The sequence below is a fragment of the Varroa destructor genome, unplaced genomic scaffold (genome assembly GCF_002443255.2).
Source record: "Varroa destructor unplaced genomic scaffold, Vdes_3.0 BEIS01000007.1, whole genome shotgun sequence".
Classification (NCBI taxonomy): Eukaryota; Metazoa; Arthropoda; class Arachnida; order Mesostigmata; family Varroidae; genus Varroa; species Varroa destructor.
This window is the reverse complement of record NW_019211460.1, coordinates 12,224,056-12,242,833: the sequence shown is the minus strand read 5'-3', so window position 1 is coordinate 12,242,833 and position 18,778 is coordinate 12,224,056. Positions and strand designations below refer to the sequence as shown.

At 42.3% G+C, this 18,778-nt stretch overlaps 1 protein-coding gene and 1 long non-coding RNA gene across 3 annotated transcripts in view; both read right to left on the bottom strand.

Moving 5' to 3' along the window:
* sli (slit guidance ligand) overlaps positions 1-18,778 on the bottom strand; it is a 71,420-nt gene that overhangs the window by 29,193 nt on the left and 23,449 nt on the right. The gene's annotated exons all lie outside the window — the stretch shown is intronic.
* On the bottom strand, positions 1,637-4,188 carry LOC111253974 (uncharacterized). The gene is made up of 3 exons (XR_002674878.2): positions 3,199-4,188; positions 2,104-2,321; positions 1,637-1,746 (listed from the first exon to the last, which is right to left on the bottom strand). It is a non-coding gene; the product is annotated as an uncharacterized LOC111253974 (long non-coding RNA).

Sequence of the window (18,778 nt, the reverse complement as noted above, 5' to 3'; positions counted from 1 at the left end):
AGGTTCTCAAAATGAAATCATTCCAAGAAAATCAATGCTATCTCATCTCCGTCATGCAATTCACCGACAACCGAATTACGTCGTCCGCCTCTGAAGTTTCCCGTCTATAACGATTGCTCCGCACGCGCTCTGTATTATCTAAAAACTTCTCGGCCGATTAGCGCAGGATACAGACAGATAATTTACGTCAGCTTAGCATTTGTCATCTCTCTCTACGGCTATATATTGGTGCACGCTAGTTCTGCGTTCTGATCACAGATCGGCAGTTGGATAACAGCTAGGTCGCACCATTTTCTGTGCTGCTTCTCACTTGCGGGTTGCCAAAGCCAACGATTCATCTACAAATAAACCATCTATTTGGGCAATTAGCTCCTCATTATCTCACAACAGACAAACATTAGATGACCGAATATGACCAGTACGATGATGACCTCCAGCGTTGTTGTTGTTAACGATTTTGTGATTTCTGTTTCTATCATCATTGTTCCTCCTTTATTTGCTGCTTTTGTACGCGCAAACAGAGACGTTTAACATTTTCCTAATCGCGACTATATACTGGTCTGGTTTCGTTTGGCAGCCGATCGTGCGTCGTATCTCCTTGTGAAATTTAACCGCGACTCATTTTTTTCCATAGGAAGCGAAGAATCAGATTAGGCCACCTGCGGCGCTGAAAGCCTTTCATATATAGATAAGCAAGCTAAAATGGACACCGAATCGGGGAACAGAAGAAGAAGAAGATTATTAAATCCAGCTGCGTACATTATAACACCTTTCTAATAAATAAAAGAGAAAAAGATCGCAATATTTCGTAACATCTCCGCTGAATTAACATTAAAAAACAGCGTTGAGAAAACGACGTACCAGCAAACCTGAACGAATTTTCGCAGTGCAGTTGTCTAAACAGGGTATGTATATACTATAGTGAGTTAGCGAATATACTTGTATACAGTATATAGAGCATAGTTGTTGTTTCGAACGTCGACTTTTAGCGGGTGAATTTGAAATCTGGCCAGCCAGTATATAAAATTAGTACTTATTTAGCAGGCGGTACTATTTTTCCGCCGTTACTTCCTGTGCACACTGCCAACGACGTTCAGATCCACGGACTCGATCAACGGCAACAGCGTGTTGACTGTTGGTCTTCGAGGATACCACTATTGCACTTCTTGCTAATGCTTTTTTTTTCTCTGTTAGTGTTATTGAGTAGTGTTTGATCGAGCATCTCACCGACCACCCAAGTCGTCCGTTGATCAGGACTAAGACACACCGATGGATACGAAATGTGGTGTTCCAATAAGGGTCATTGATGATAATGTGCACCATGAGAGGGTCGGGGTACACGAGGGCATTCGTAATCTAAGAAGACTGGCAGCAGGTGATGTTCGTTCGGACTTTTCGATAGCGATCTGTCTACCATTATTATCGACATCATCTTCACGTCTTTACACATCGCGACAATAAAGATCAGTATCTAGTATGTATCCTACATTGATATCTAAACGTAATTTAAATCTCATTGCCAAAAGGCAAAACGTCGCATAGTTTCTGGTATTAAACTATTAATTATATAACCTTAAGACTACTCAACTTATTATAAAAAAAATTGTCTCCTTAGTACAACTGTGTACAATTTGAAGCCTTTATTAGGTTGATCATGGCGCACTGAAGGAGACTACCATGTGTTTTTTGTCTACGCAGGAATACATTTGTTGACAAATGATTACTGCCATCATACAAATATACCACCTGTAAGGTAATACAGTATCAGTTTTATATGCTTTGTGGCGTTTATGTGAGAGGTGTGGTCCTAACAAGTTTCCGGTTAGTTTGCTTGGCCGTTCGTTACAGGTCACGAAACGCTAAGATGAGCCTAGTATTGACAGGATGTCACGGCAAATTCTCACAATGTTTTAAAGACATTTTATTACCGTAAACATAAAGTTAGCTTTAGTTCCTCTTGTCTACATGCATTTCTCTCACGTGCACGTGCAGCACAACTGTCTAATACTCGACCAAGTTGGCCTGCTAGTTCACGTTTACGAGGCACATAGTCCAAAATTTTACCTTCGACATGATAGTTTCGTTTTAAAACAATGTACGTACAGATTCATCTGGTATAACCTTTTCGCTATGAAAAATTCGAAGGGAGTCCTTGTTGTTCGACATTAGATGCAGCTTGTATGCTCTTTTTTGTATTAGCCAAAAAGCCTTAGTCACGGCAATTTCGAACGGGAAGGCCTTTCTATAGTAACTGATCGTGATCGCACCTCCACAACGGGGGCTGGGAATGATTTTGCGCCTGTCGGATGGTCCTTCGTTTCCTTAGGAACAAATAGAGCTTTATGGCTTTTAGATAGTCAAAGCGTAGCTTTCAGTCTGCCTAAGCCACATCAACTGACCTTCGACGCTGCATCGTGTGTTTTAATTTTTTTTTAAACTGAAACGACCATTCCTTAAGCGTTAAATGCATTTTAATTTCAGGTAGAAATGTAACGAGCTAAGGCCAAAGACTATAAGTTTAACCTGTGATCGTAGTTAAAATCCTAAAGGTACCTAAGCATGGAAGGAAATCAGCCTCGTATGCTCGTGTAGCCTATAACGAATAAAAAGTAAACTTCAAACAAACACATATATTAGAAAAATACCCAAGCGAAAAATCTTGGTGCGCGTATACGTTTAATTTTAGATTTAATAACTGTTGACCCAATAATGATAAACCTCAAGGAAAAGAGCAGCGTCAACTTGTACAAGATAAACATTAAACATACGATTAAATATATGACTATTCTATGCAACTATTTGAAGCAAAGCAAAATAGTTTTCAGTATTCCGCTATAATGTGGGCTTCTTCATGTATGCTATCTGAATCGGCTCGTTCAGTCAGCACTGCAAACAATGAATAATCTTTATGAGATAGACACAAGCGATTTTCGAATGAATTAGCGGGCAATCGAGGGGACCGAACCTACGTTTTGGCTGATCACTCTGCCTTCAAAGGGCCTTCTTTTTACCACCGCGCCTACGGCCGAACACGACGAGCTCAAAAAGCAAATTCTTCGGATTCTTTTTTGTTTAGTACCAGTGATACGAATTCTACTTATTTTATGCGCACCTTTATTTTCCTTCCTTTCCCGTATTTTCATTCTTTTTCTCCTACTTCTTCGTGGGATATCAACAAAGAAAAAAATAAACAATTACCAATAGCTGTATGGTGGTACTACCCGAACGACCCTTGTTCCTTCTGCTTGACGCGTTCCTGCTTTCGGTGTATTCAACTGGCGGCTCAGTCATTACAGCAGTCATCATACGCGCCGGTACCACCCTCACGGTCTATTTCTATATTTTACCATTCTGTAAACTAAGCTTCGTTTTTGTCACCGGCGAAACTGTAGAGGGAAACCCACCTAAACCGCCTCTACGAGAGATACCCTCTGTAGCTCGGCGTTTCAACGCTCACATTGCCGATAGGCCTCGACCAGGAGCGTCCCGTTTTTCTTCACTCGCTATGCGCTTGACTGGGCGGCGATTGGGTCGGCGTAATACTCTCAGACAGAACAAACGTAGACTCGGCGCAAGACCATAATGGTACAGGTGCGGAAGCTAGAACAGATGCGATTGTTGATTGCGCACCGGATTTGTCGCCCCCGCTGTGTACATAAGCACACATGAATTCACAGAGTGTTTTGTTCTATACAGAACGGATCGTTGATCGTTGCTGTATGTACTACTATTTCTGCCGTTGTGTTCACAAACGTTGTTTTTGTACAGTTTAATTGTCATAAGAAGAGGGGCAGCCAATGAGCTTTCGTGTATACTTTGTATGGTCATGATAGCTTTCCTTCTTGTTTTTTTTTTCTTTTGAATTATCTAATTCATGTCCGTGTCATTAGCCTAGATAGACATTACCATAATTCGTATAGCTATTATTAGCAAGCGTTGCTTGACATTACGTCGTGCCCCTAGAGCGTACGAGAGCATCTGATATATGTAGTTTTGCCCAGTTCGCGCCGCTTTGTAAATAGACGAAAAGAAAGTCTGCTGACATGGTCAGGCCCGACGCCACGACTCACAACACCTCCCGCAAAAGGCTTTTGCCACTGAGACGGCCAATTTTTCAGTTTATACTGTACAAAATCAATATCCCCGGGAAGGAATTCGTGTGCAGACATATCTGGGTGAGTAAATTCACTTTTGAGTATAAATGTTAGAGACTGCTATTCACTTAGTTGACTGCTCTTCTACGCAGTTCGCACGTTTCTTTCTCATCGACTCGGATCCAACAGCTGCCGGCTCTGATTTATTTGCTGAGAAACAATCGTATTTTTAAATGGATCCATTGATATAGATACGGTGTAGTGACACACTTCCATTCTCTGATGGTCTCAGATAAAGAATACGATCAAGAATACTCTATCAGATCTTCCTAGACTGTTTGGATGGAAAACTATAATGTCTAAGAATGTTTGAAGATTGCTTAAGGCTGCTACCGCTGTAAGAGATATTCAAGGGGTTCGTTTCGATACCTGCAAGGTCCCTTATCTATTCCGGCCTAACGACAGATCAATTTGGTCTATGCTAGAGGACAAACGGCCTAAAGACAACTTCGACCAAGACACACCCGTCCTAGTTTAATTATACTGGTTCCCATTATCGACACAAAACTGCATCCGTTCAACGCGTAGGCGATGACTAGGTATCTACCTTCTCGAACAAAGGGATATGCACGAGCCTCAGAAGGCTAACTCGCGTCTCTTTGCTCTCGATAAAACGCCCTCTTCGTTGCGATCATTGTTACAATGTCTGTTTCCCTGCTCACTCAAAAAGACGGACTGTGTCTGTGTCCCTATGGAAGGGCAATGTACAATTCAACGGCACAAAGACGACAACCAGAAAACTAATCACTTTGTGAAGCATCATGGCACTGATAGCGAGCTGTTAAGCGAAAAATGGGCAGGACGCCATCAGCTATCCATACCCCTATTTCGGGCCCTACTGCTTCCCAGTTCAAGCGTAAGGCCGATACTGAAGACGAGAGCCCAGAGTGTACCACAACGATTTTCTGTATCGTAACATAACTCTAACTAAAACACTTTGTTTCTCGCTTTTGTTTAATAATATTGAGGAGTTCGATAGCTTGAGTCGAAGCTCGAAGGAAGATAGACGCGATTATCAGATGTCTTGATCAGTGCACCTTCAACAAATGATATATTTCTGTAAGAAAACGGACGATACGAAATCCCACGAATGGCTTTAACAGCTCGAGAAGTATGTATACGAATATACTTATAATCTGATGGTCGCCTGAATTTCGCATGAAGCCATAACGAGATCCTATTGACATACGTCATAATAATAGCTTGGCATTAGAGGGCCAGTGCACCGGATGGCTGTAGTCCATCGTTGTTACGCAGTTGTTCGTTGCCTGCAATGACAACGTCGAAGAAACTCACGACTTTCAAATTTGTGTATCGCTGTCGTGCTGTTACGGCGTCTACTTTCTTCTCCCCCCGCCCGTTCCTCGCTTTCACGGATCTTTAGACGGTCTACAGAGCATTTATTTGTTAGGAAATTACTTCTGTATCTATGAATGTAGCCTCTAATCTAAGTCGTATTGCATAGTAGATACTTCGCTTGTTTACTGTCCACTAAATAAATTTTAGATAACAAATAGCTATAGGAATGTAGGTTCATCGTTCTGGCAACACACCTCAAAAATACTCTGTTGCACCGACAAGGGATTCGATGCCTTCTTCGCTAAGTACTCTAGAGTCAATGGTTTGCATACAATTGTTTCCTTTCAATGTCCACGTTCACTTTGTTGTCCAGAGGCATTTTTCCTAACCTACTGCGATCAGAGTTACATAGCCCATCTTGATTAGCCAAATGTGTTATTTAAGTTGTAAGTGATGTCCTATACTGGATGCATCCGTCAGACAAATACTAATCTGTTGATGGAAGATGACCTGTACTCACGTATCTGCACAGTTTATGCGCACTGAATTCTCATACCCATTGTACTTGGGATCTGATAGAGAACACGGCAGAACGATCATAACGATCCAGAGGATAGCGGATCAGACAAATGGCTGGGGTAATTACAAGAACAATAGACATAACGTAGGCAGCAATCGATGGTTTAAATGACAGATCAACAGGACGATATATATCTTCGTGTTAGTTGAAACGAACATCCACACAATGAAGACAATTTGAATGCTCAAGAGAATTGCATCTAACCTATAACAAACGTAATGCCTTAGAAAGGCATAATTTTTTTTCGTTGCCCTGTTACTGCATCGCGGAAGATAAATCTGCTGAGCTTCACTATTTAGTTCTAATGATTTATTTCTGAATAAGGATGAGTTACTATTTAATAAAAAAGGGAATGTTGATTTAAGGCCACCTAAAGGTCAGATTCATCAGCATATTAACGTCTGTATACAATATGAAGCAAAAAAAAAACAATAATGGGTAAAAAAAATCGCATGAGCCCATGTATTTCAACATAAATTCTATTTCAATTTCAGATATGGAGTATAATTTTTCAGTTTCATTTCATCCTTCTCTCATGGAGGAAGGCCGATTGAAGAAACCTATAAGCGTCTAAAATAGATTTTCCAACTGAAAAGTGATCCAAAATGCTCACTAGCAATACTTTACTCTTACTACTAATACGTACACCGTTCTTTCCATTTTCCTTTATTCTATAAGCAGAGCTTTTTGATTTGCGGTTTGTCGCCGCTGCTACGTTTGTTCACCTGATTGAAGTGAATAAATACCAAATAGGCCTTCTAGGAACGGAGGCGACCACCAAAAGCGTTACGGCAAGAAGGACGAGAGAGCCTCATGATAACCTCTCAGCGCTACATCGAAGTTGAGCACAATATAGACCACGAGAAGACTACAGATTTCTTAGGAGAAGACCACCGTGAGGATCGCGGCCGGGGGCATTTGTCCCTATTTGGTGCCATAAACAAAGTGGTTCATATACATATACCTTTGTTTCATCTGTAAATTATGCCTTAGTTATTTTGTACGTATACAGATAGAAATCTGCAAGCGAGAAAGAGTTTACAGTCCCGCAAGAATCATGCAGGTCGAACGATGAGAGGGTGTCTTCAGGTCGTTTGTGTAACATACACATTATACGGACTAAGAGATAAGTATTTTGCAAACAAAACACTTTTCGGCGACTCTAACGAGAAGTATCTGGCCATTTCCTGCCTTGCCCGACTGTCTCTGTGATTAATAGCGAAATCATGCTTGTTGTGAATGTTATTGCGTGTTAGAATATAAGAACATTGAATCCTTACGCATACCACGTAGAGGTCTTGCGCGTTCTGTTTGCAAATATAACACTTTAGTCGAGCAAAAGTCTGGATAGGACGTAAGGCTCATTTATGTTACACTGTGCTAGCACAAGTGCTACCTAGAAAGAATACCGACTGAACGATGAGAACCAAAGGAAATAGTTCCTCCCCCGCATCTCTCTTTGAGCATTTACTAGATTGATTTACAACAATTGAAACAACGTTATCGTCTAATAAATAGCTATCACTGGCAGGATCGTACCAAAATCGCAATTAGCTCTAAGAATTGACTAGTGTTCTTCTACCTCAATTCGAATCCAGCTAGGACATGAAGGCTCGTTTACAAGATTACGGCAGTACAGCAAGCTTTTACTGTGTTTCTATATATAGATCGACGCAGGTAACAAGAAAGTATACGCAGATAACGGGACGTACCACTCTGCCCGCTGTATTTATCTGCCCACATAATTAGTCTACTGTTTGGCCGAATTAGCCGTTAATTATATGGGTTTTTAAAAGACAATACAAGGACTTTTCGAGCTCTATGTTGGCCTTTGTAGTTCAAGAAAACGATCCAGCTGGCACAGGTTGTTTCTTCGCAAAGATACGATCACTGATAAGCTATCCTGGACTATACCCGATGAGAACTTTTACTATTATATGTGGTGCAAGAAACATACTTATGTTACAGCATTCGTCCGTAATCCTAGTCAAACCGGGGATAAACAAATGTTTTCCGTTTCAAATCTAAAAAAAAATCAATGATAGACTATGGTTTAAATAATGCATAGTCTCTCCTGTAAAGCCTTGAATATAGACATTAGCTTAAGATTCAAATAGTGTTTAATTATGGAACCGACTTTCTCATCAGTCGACTCTCCGTCATTCATGAAGGGAATTTCTTACGGAATTTAATTTTGTTGACTCCCAGTCCTTTGCCGCAGATTCAGTTCCCCTCTACGCACTTCTCTTGATCCTGAAGCGGTCTTTAAGTATAGATCGCCAAAGGCTTTGGGGGTTGGTTAATCATTGCTTCCGTCAAGACTCACTACAAGGCACGTATCGTTCATTCGTGGGTTTGTGGCTATACCAGAACCGACGTTGATCAACGACCGTTGAGCTAACTCAAACGACCGTTGATCTTCCGGTGACGGTCACCGAGTTGGGAGATTATTATGAAGCCATCAACAGTCCAGCCAGAGAATGATATGCGGACACTATTTACCTAATCGCTACTTAATAGATCCAATAACCGATCAATCGCCGCATATTAAAAACCCTTTATCTGAATTTCGCTGATATAAATTCTGATACGATCTTGGATGCGTATTGGGTCGGCCGGCTTCGGTTAGGTCTTCAGCTGAATCGTTAGATCGAAGCTTAATGGTTACACACGAAAAGCACCATTCCCAATGTTGCTTTCTGCCCGTGTCGCGGTAATCGGGCCGATTCTGATAGGTCAGCCCATATTATAGTGAGTTGTGAACGATGGGATCAACAGATCATAAATGCGCATACATGCGAAGCCAGTCTAGCTATAAGTACTAGGGGATTAGCACTCGTCGAAATCTCATTGCCGGCTCCTCGAACTAGGTCGAACCGTCTTTGAGCATTTAAACTGCTTGCAAATATATGTACACATCCTCAGGAACCGACAACCAGCCAGCTAGACAGACAGAAACACATCGCAAATCTATTCGCTCTTCGACCTCTTTGGTACTACCGATTCTAATACATATTCGAACGAATGATGAGATACCGGGGCGCATGCAGCGACTACGAGAATGATTGTGATGCCGGCCATGAAGATGAAGACCAGCGAGCTCAAATCGTCGTTCGATTCTGAAGAGCGTTTTGGCGTCGACGAACACGAAGCCAACAATCTTGCTTAAATCGTAAAATGGCCCTACATCAGCGGATGTTTAAGTCGGCGAGAGGGAACAGCGGCTAGGATGTAGACTGTTGGCCTAAAAATGAACGGTTGCAGCGTAAGTGTTCTTTGCAATTCTGTGCTATACCTATAGAAAGCATTGGCGAAAAGAAGGGAGTGTGTGCAGTCTCTCTCGCTCAATTCGATACGAACGCTCTGCCACCTTGGAACTTCAATTTTCGAGTTCTGGTCGAGATGTAAAATACCAACTAAGCTGAACATTACAAGTCTTTAAAGCCCAGTCTGAAAGACACTGAGAATCTTTTTAATCCGATGATCAACCAACACTCGACCAAATCTTTCACTATTATTACTATTATCACAAATGCTTTAATCGACGTTATGTTCTACAGATACTTCTCCCCAAAATTTTTTGTATAGAGAGGCTTTCTTAGCGATAGTTTATGATTTCCTTAAACATTAAATATGCTATTACAAAGTTCTCGCTGTATCAACACGAAAGACATAAGATACTAGTTTGTTTGGCTTATTACTTTAGCGGAAACTACGTTATACTAATTATACCTAAATATCGAACAGCCTTATTTTTTTTAAATGTGAAAGAGTTTATACAGTGGTTAAGCTTGGTGCTTCTATGGTCGAAATGCACTTCTAGGCCCTTTTCAATGGAACGTTGAAGATCCCAGTAGGACGTCCACCTTACGACTGTAGTAAGTACTTTTATTTGTGATTCCGTACAGCTTCATGTCGTGTGCGTATATTTTTATGGCTTAGCCAGGACATAGTACATTTATTGGAGAACGTGTATCAGGGGTGTACCTCAGGGCCCTCAAGACGTATTTTGTAAACATCCTCACGTGATACTATTTAGTGTAGGGTATGACTTGAAGCTTAACGTTCTCTGGCTTAAAAATTGGTATGTACAGTATAAATCTTCAGGACCGACTTTGTCCCTCCTCAGGCTCTCAAAAGCTAAGCGGCAGTACAAATAAATAGCGTCGAAATACATCGATCCACTATGGTGAAGCGCCTCAATCGGGGTTGAGTATCAAATAGCTAAAGAAAGCAAAACCTTTCCGGCCTGTTCAGATGTGCTCAGACCTCAAAAACTGTGTTGTGGGGCATTTCAGCCATCACAGACAGAAAAAGGGTTTTCTTGGGACACCTGGCCTATTAGAGGTCCTAATTTCGATGACAGTACAATCTCACGTTAGACGCAGACGTAAATAAGTATTGTTAGCAGCAGTTGATATGGACGAAGAAGAGTAACCACAATAGAGATGTTTTCAGATTTCTTAGTATGCACCATCGGTGCCGGCTAACGTTATGTATCATCACTGGTCGTTCAGATTGTTAATTGTTTGACTTTAGTTATGGCCAATAGTAACTTAATACTGATTGTATAACTTTCAATGACAGATGCTAGCAAAGCACTGAGAGGGCTCATATAAATTTATACGTAAATCCTTTGTCAGAAAACGCTTTTTCAGTATTTGTTTTCGATACTGCTTATAATACTTTTCAGAACGTTGCAGATTTCAGGTAATACGGTTCGCTTTTTTTTAAATCTCAACTGTTCATCCTCATTCTTATGCACTGAGACTATTGTCATAGTGCTAAAGACTATATGCATCGTCTAGAGATCGCCTAGATCCGACTTGGAAGACTGAAAATATAAATTTTGTAGTCCTAAAAAAAAGTTCTAAGGATTAAAAAACTTCCACTGCCTGTCGAAGACGCGCTTGTAACACATCCGCATCATCTACATCAAATTGGTCTTGTTCCTTCTGTGACGTTGATGGCTGTTGTCTAACGTAATCAGAAAGACGAAGTAGCTTATGAGGTAACGTCATACTCAGTTCCGTCGTAATTGAAGCTGTATTCTTCAACCAAATCGGCCGGCTATCATAACTTTTTAGGCACACAATTTATACATCTGAAATTGCTTGTCTGTTAATTGAGTAAGTAATGATCAATAACCACCGTTCTCCTTGATGATGATCTCTAGCCACACTGGAAATTCCAGTTGTGCCGGACACCACAAATCTACATTTAGTTTAATTTTATCGGCCGTCATAACGTCGGACGAGCGGATATGGATGTCATATGAACGTATTGAACGATATAAGTACAAGTTAAATCTACATGTCGCAATTACTTCGACCTGAGTTCACTTTAAGTGTAACCGGTTTCATTTAATATATGCCTATATGATAACCTTAAAACACAGAGTAAAATCACTCGGCACCGATCTTTAAGAAGAATTTACCTAGTTATAGTGTGTACGTAATTAAATATACAAACGTAATATCTTTGGAAGAAGGTGAAGCGTGAAATATTGTAACGGAGAAGTTTGCGCACCACGTTTCAGTCCCACGCTGGGTGCCACCTATAAACAAGCAGTATAATTCTTTTTTCCTAATGTTAGTTTGTATAAATCTGGCTCTGATGGCGTCCCTTCTACTATTTTTTTCATACATGTACACATATAAGTCAATTACCAGGGATTTGTGTTCGAAGTTACATCTCCGCCTTGGGTAAGAGCATAGCGAACACAGAAGGGCTAAGTGAAGAAGGCTAACACATCAAAAACTTCTCCTTGCTATCCATTAATCGCCGTCTGTCCTTATTTGGTTTTCACCAGATCATCCTAGGCACTTCTTCATTCCCCTTACAACAAACCAAGCAACGATTTTGATACTGCCGATACTCCCTCAAACTATTAAATCAAGGACAACCAGACAGGCTCCTGCTCTCGCCCGCAAGCCGATAGCTGCCTCGATCAGATCACAGCGAAAACCATCACCGAATCGACAGGGAAGTTCGGAGTTTCTGTTGCGGCGAAGAAGGAGGGGGCGGTGTTTGGTTCTTAGAGATCGCTCTGTCGTCGTCAGATCGAAGTCAGCCACAGTCAAACGTTGGATCCGACGACCCTGCGACGGTTCTCTATTTGTCTCCTGGCGGGCGGCGTGCTTCTTTCCCACAGTGTGCTGTTTGTTTAAATAGAGAAGTCCGTGATCATCAGATGCAGGCCGAGCTGCTGGACCTAGGCGTTTATCCATCAGGACGAACCGACCGGCAAACTCGTCGAAAACTGAGAAACTCAGACAACATAGAGTCATTGGCACAGGCAGCTGCACGCAAAGGAAAGACGCACAGTACAAAGGTCGCAGAGTCAGCGGTGATGCCCGCCGTTGCTGCCACTGCGTCAACGAAGGCTTCAAAGTTGAATCAGGCACACTAACAGAAATAAATCGTTGGCTTCACTGTGACTTCAGGAGTTTGCCGTTGTAAATCAACAAAAACCTAAATTAGAATACCGATATTTAGTTAAGCGTTTTGTGATGAAACGGCAACATATTGGGGAACGGCGTTATTTCGATAACGCCTGTAAGTTCCATCCACTCGTAAAATACACTAACCTTCATTCATTTAATTGAATCTGAGAAGGTTGAGTAAGATACTTTCTCATTTATACTTTTATCAGTAATCGGAAAAAACTTGGTTTGTTCTATGCATATAAAACGACGCATATGAACTTCACATACGTCCTTCCACACGCACAAGCTTTTACCTAAACCTGTATATGCAAAAGTCTCTATTCCTTTTTCCACAATGCGTAGACGTAATTAAAAAAGATACTGAAAATAAAGATGAGATCAGTAAAACGAGGCCGCCGTATATAGTACTGATCTAACTTGATAATAACCTGAGTATCTGCACGAAGGCCAACGAAACACTAATATTTTGGTGGTCGTTGGTGATCGAGAACCATTTATAAACAGGCCAGCGGCCTCGCCAAGGGGAACTGAGCAATAGCAACTGAAGGCGATGTACGATCCCAGTAGGCGCTTGATCTCAGCAAAGGTCGACAATAACCCATATATGCAGAATGCGACCGAATTGGCATACACAGTGTGCCTGCCTTTTGGGCCTAAACGGCTGCTCTAGAGTAGGCTTCTAGCTGAAACCCACTGTCCCGAAGGTTATAAACGAAACGAGCCGCCAATTCACCATTAACTTCATGCTCAAACCGGTGGCAAAAAGCGCTCGTTATACGATCTATTCCTCGCGAACACGCCTCACTGTAATGATCATCGCGTGTGAGATAAAAAGATGGACGGCCCGACGCACTTCTTGACTTGGTGTGCTATTTTCCTTGTCGCAATTTCTTTATTCGAGTTGAGGGAAGCACATTGGGTTCTAGGGTGTACGACAAAGGGGTGGCAAAATAGATGAAAGGGCAACGTGTGAAAACCGGTGAGCCTTAGTGTAGCGCCAATACGATAATATGAATGATGATGTAACAACACTCATATCATACGGCAGATGAGCATGTAGTGTGGAAGGCTGTAAACATGTAAGGATTATTATGCAGGCTTTGCTTAGGTGGAAACGTATGCCTATTTTGCATATGTTACGTTAAAATATTAACTAATGGAAGGATTGGCCTTAAGTTAAGCTGGTGTCTTGTAATCATCTACCACGCATATACGTATACGAATGTATGTAGTGCTCATTTGTATAAGCATTCTTCCAGCACATGTATATGAGGAATGGCGAATTTGTTGCAAAGCTCAAAGAGACAAACATTTCATTTCTACACATGAATAGCAGTCGCCTAGTTCCCAAGAAACGACCACTACATGCGGTACCCTGTTCCTTACTATATTTGTATTTGCGCTAAGCAATTCTATCTTAATTAAAGCGTATGCTAAATTATGTTCCTGTACCGTGTCTGTTTCTCGCTTCTGTTACCGTACCGGCTCCTCGGTACGGCTTGTGTTTGTGCATAGTCACACGTGCAGTTGTAACGAGGATAAAATCAACCAGAACAGCACTTCAACATATCAACATAGTCGAAAGAAAGTTTTGCTATCATCAGCCCGCCACAAGCATAAGCATCAGAGTCACTGTTGTTGAGCGGATAGAACCTCCACTGAAAACTGTCGGTGTTCACTAGGTAGGTTATTGGTCCGAGAGTAGCTTCAGGCCCCTGTTCCAAAGTTACATTCCGCTCTGTTCATTTTCTATACTCTAATTCGATAGCAGGATTCTAATTAAGCCATAATCGTATCGGCGCCATTGCTGTTTGGCTATTAGGAGTAAGTAGTCTGTATTCGTCAGGCCACCTCGCCAGCTAGCTTCTTTTCTTGCTCTTCTCTCTCACTCCTATGCCTAATTTCGCTGCAGTTTGGCAGCTGGGACGGCTTTTTCAATGTGGCTCGTCCTGGTAGGTCTAACGCGTGCAGCCTTAAAGCACTAGCGATCTTGGCGGTCTACTAGCACCATGACCACAGACACGAGGTCATCTGAACAGGCAATCGGTTGCCTGATCCACAGCAAATCCTGCCTACTGCCTTTGAGGTGCTTACCAGAACTTCTGTTCCGATCGTTCGGGCTAACTGAAGAACGAGTAGCAGGCCAAAAGATAAAAGAAACGCAGCTTCTTGTCGTTCTTGTCCTATGCGTTCCCTCTGTGGTTTTCACCTAACCAGATATATATGACCACACGCACACGCCGTATACCGAAGCGCACCTCTGGGCACACTCCTCGCATAGAGACGGACACAGGGGAAGAAATAGCCAAACATAAGCGCGAGCAGTTGACTCTATCAATAACATTATCCGAGCAAACCCTGCCGCCAAATTACGCGATCATCCGTTGTTGTCGAGAAAGCCTAACCTTCAGCTTTCCTTTAAATCAGAACCTCACAGTAGGTTGCTGCTGTGATCCTTCGTTTTCCTTTCATCCGCCGCCAGAACAATGATGATCATGACGTCGATATTGACGTTAATGATGATGAGACTTGGTAGGCGGTAGATGATAAGGCGAATGATGCTTACCGCTACAAACGTTGTTGCTGCTATCAGTGGATATTTTTAGTGGTGACAGCTGCCGCTCGCCTGGGCTCCACGTTCGCCCAGCTCCAAGCTACTACTGCTTTCGAGTTCTTTACTAATGGAACCAACGGCAGCGGTAGCCAACACTATATGGATATATATTGTGTACATATCTACGTAGAAGCCAAGCACTACGCAGTAGACAGCCTCAGATGACGATGGATGCCGTCGGAAGCGGCGCGTAACCATGCAAAGACCCCCCCCGAAGACAGAAATGGAATTTCGTCGCTAGTTACTGACAGCGACAACAACAGCAGTAGAAGCGGCGGCGGCAGCGGCCGCAACGGCGAAACTTTGCTAGCGCCTCCAATAGCTAGCGTCGACTCCTCGTAGGTCCCCAGATCGTATGTACAGGTAAGGCCTCGCAACAAGAAATGTTAAAGGCAGCTACGTTGTTTCGCCGCTTCGAACATCTTTACTCCTGTCATAGCTTGAAGACGGCTTTGCTGTTGCCAACAAGAAGCAGGCTTATGGCTTGCAGTTTGCTATATTATATATAATATATACGTATATATATATGCTTTATTTTCCATTGATTTACTTACCTAAACCTTGGCTGACTGAATATATGAATGGCAGGAAATCGCTGCGCTACCTAGCCACTAGCTCAGTTACGGACGGTCCAGGCTGAACGGCTAACGACATTGCCGAACATGAAGCTATCCTGCCGGCCGACCTACAACAGATACTCGACCATGACGTTTGTGACGCTTACCGGCAATTTACCGAGTAGTAGAAAGCAAGGAGACCGTTGATGTCACGAGAGAGACTAACAGAACATCAAAAAAATCCATATATATGAAGGCCTATATATATATATGTATATATATAGGCAACAAGTGCATAGAATCCTGTCCAAATCGCTTTGCTTCAGCCCAATTCTTCGCTAAAGAGAAAGAACCGAGTAGCTGACGCGGGCAGCACGTCGTAAGGAAAGCGTACAGACAGTGCGTCTATGGCTGTGTATGTATATCAGTGGTGGATGGCCCGTATGGCTGACTATACAGGTAGCGGAGACACGCCTACTTTTATAGGATTTGTGTCGTTGTTTTTACTACTTTCGCTCGACTACGACCAACTTTGCCGTTGCCGCTATTTTAGGTGCTGCGATAGCTATATACAGATATTCTGCCGTAGTTGGGTCTCGCAGGAAGCATCACCTTAGAACAACGACACCCGGCCCCAGTAAAACGAACACGAACGAATTACATATGATGAGGATTCACCTGCGAATCTGTGACTGCATCACGAAGACCGATAGTCAATTGGCTATCGGTCTTCGTGACGACATCTGCAATAAATAATATAGTCCAACTGCATAAATGATTGATCAATACCACTCTTTGCGCTTGTTCTAGCGTTCTCAATTTTCGAGCGCCACTCTTAATCTATCAACGAGTTCTCACTGGCGAACCTACCAATGGAAAGATAAATTCAAGCATGAATAGGTTCGGTGTAATGTATAAATCGCTACTACTGAACTATTACGGAGGTGGCAAGGAGTAATAGGGTTGGTCCAGTTGTTCCGTGAGCTATTTTTTCTTCGGGACAGGACGGCTTCAGTCCGTTATAGAAGGGACGTCAGTGTGCTGACGGTGGCTGTCAGGGACGCCGATAAGTATCGTTCATGCATTTGCACATGAAAGGACTCCCAATTGTCTACGATAAACATCTACTCCTATCCTCCTAGACTTTATTTACACAACGAATCTGTAGCTGTGAGAAAAGTAAACGATCGTTTCCATAAACACGTCAAGTAGAATGCCGTCGAAAGGAACTCGAATCTAGCAGTAACAGCCACTTAAGGTACGTAATGGAAATCTATACAATCTATGTATTCCATTAATATATATACATATATATATCTGTTTGTAAAATAGCACAAACGGATTGGAACGGCCGGAACGAAACGAAAGTCATACTCACTGCAAATAAATAATAGGTCGCCTATCGTCGCCTGCTGTCCGGCAGGCTCAACTGTCCGTTATAGGACACAGACATACCAAGCTGGCTTTCTGGAGTCAAGATTGATTAACTTTACTGACGTGTGCTATCGCGCGACTCGCTGCTAGAAGCATGTTTATCGGCGTTGCGGTTCAGATGATGACAATTAGAGGGTGAAGAATAGATCGAGTTTAGACAAATCTTGCAGAATCTGAAAGTGTTTCAAGTTTGATGACGTTTGATCACCAGTGATGCTGACAGCCTGTCGTCGATCTCTTTACGACTGGCCTTTGATGGTCTCGAGACAACAACAGACAGATTCGATTTCCGCTATATAATTTTGATGTCATCAGTTAGGGTATACGAACCGTGTGTTCGCTTGCGGTGGACTGTCGTCCCTAACATTTAGCCTTGCCATGACGCCTTATTCGTTACGAGCACTTTTACCGTATAACCAATCAAATTGGAGTATTCTACGTCTACTGAACTTCGTCACCCTTTCCCGCCACCGTAACATTTCGAATAAAGATAATTCACGAAAACAGACCACCAGCTTCAGCTTGTTTTTGCAACGATGTCCGCCTCACCGTTTCAACTCTGCTTTCGCATCCATTATCTTAAACGCAGCGTACTTTCCTAGAATAGAAAAACATCGCCCCACAGACCGTAACGGTAACCAATCACGACAGCACTAGAAATAGTGAACGGTAAGATATGCCACCCAAATCAACTGGGTTGAGCTTTTGCAAATAAAAACGACAAAGACCAGCGAGAAAAACGCGTCTGCTCTAAGAAAGGAAACAAAAGCGACAGACACAAAATATCGTACCTAACGGGACCGACTTCCTAAACGAAGCCAACAACGATAAAAGCTATTGCCACGGCATCGATCTTCATTCTAATCATTATGTTCGTGCTTTGTTTCATTGCCGACACCCATTGTTCCGACTTGTTTTTGTTATTCCAATTGCTTTTCACATTCTCTAATGTATCTATCATTTTCCATTTCTTCATTTCTGTATATCTACGCCTTGGTCGAAAGGGCGATCTGAGTGACGACACCGAAGGACGATAATGCGTAGGATTCAGCGAATCGACGTTACTACGCGAAACGTCCGTTCTACCAGCCACAGAGCCCCTGTAGACTTTCGATTTTTTCTATTTCTCGTTAAAACGCGGCGTTGTAATCATCGTCACCTTATTGGCCAATGATTTATAGAAACTGGCTTAGGGTGGCCAAAGGTGAAAACGACCGTCTGGAGTAATGGTGTTCGGGAGATAGCCTTTACGAACCTGAAACGAGACTGTGCACAAACTCAGCGATCGACGTTCTGTTTATAACTCTCAACTGACGGTCCGTCCAGGTAGAGTTAGACGCTGCGGTTAATCGTATTTGAAACTTGCGACTAGTTCCGTTTTTTCCTGTTTCCAAACTTTTTACTTTTGCTTCTGGTTCTAACCTTACCGAGATTTGATGCGGGTTCATTTCAATTTAATTACATCATCGTAAGGTTATGACCAATGGCTGATTAGCATCAATTTCATACGAGAATCCGTTCATCAGTGTTTTCTCATAGATCGTATCGAGTTGAATTACAAAGGGCTGTCAAATTCTACCACCAGGATACCGATACAAACCACTGCAGTCCTGTACAAAAGATCTATACAAAAAAATGGCTATTGGCTCCAATCATTTGTCCAAGATCAGACGTAACCTTTGCCGAGCCGA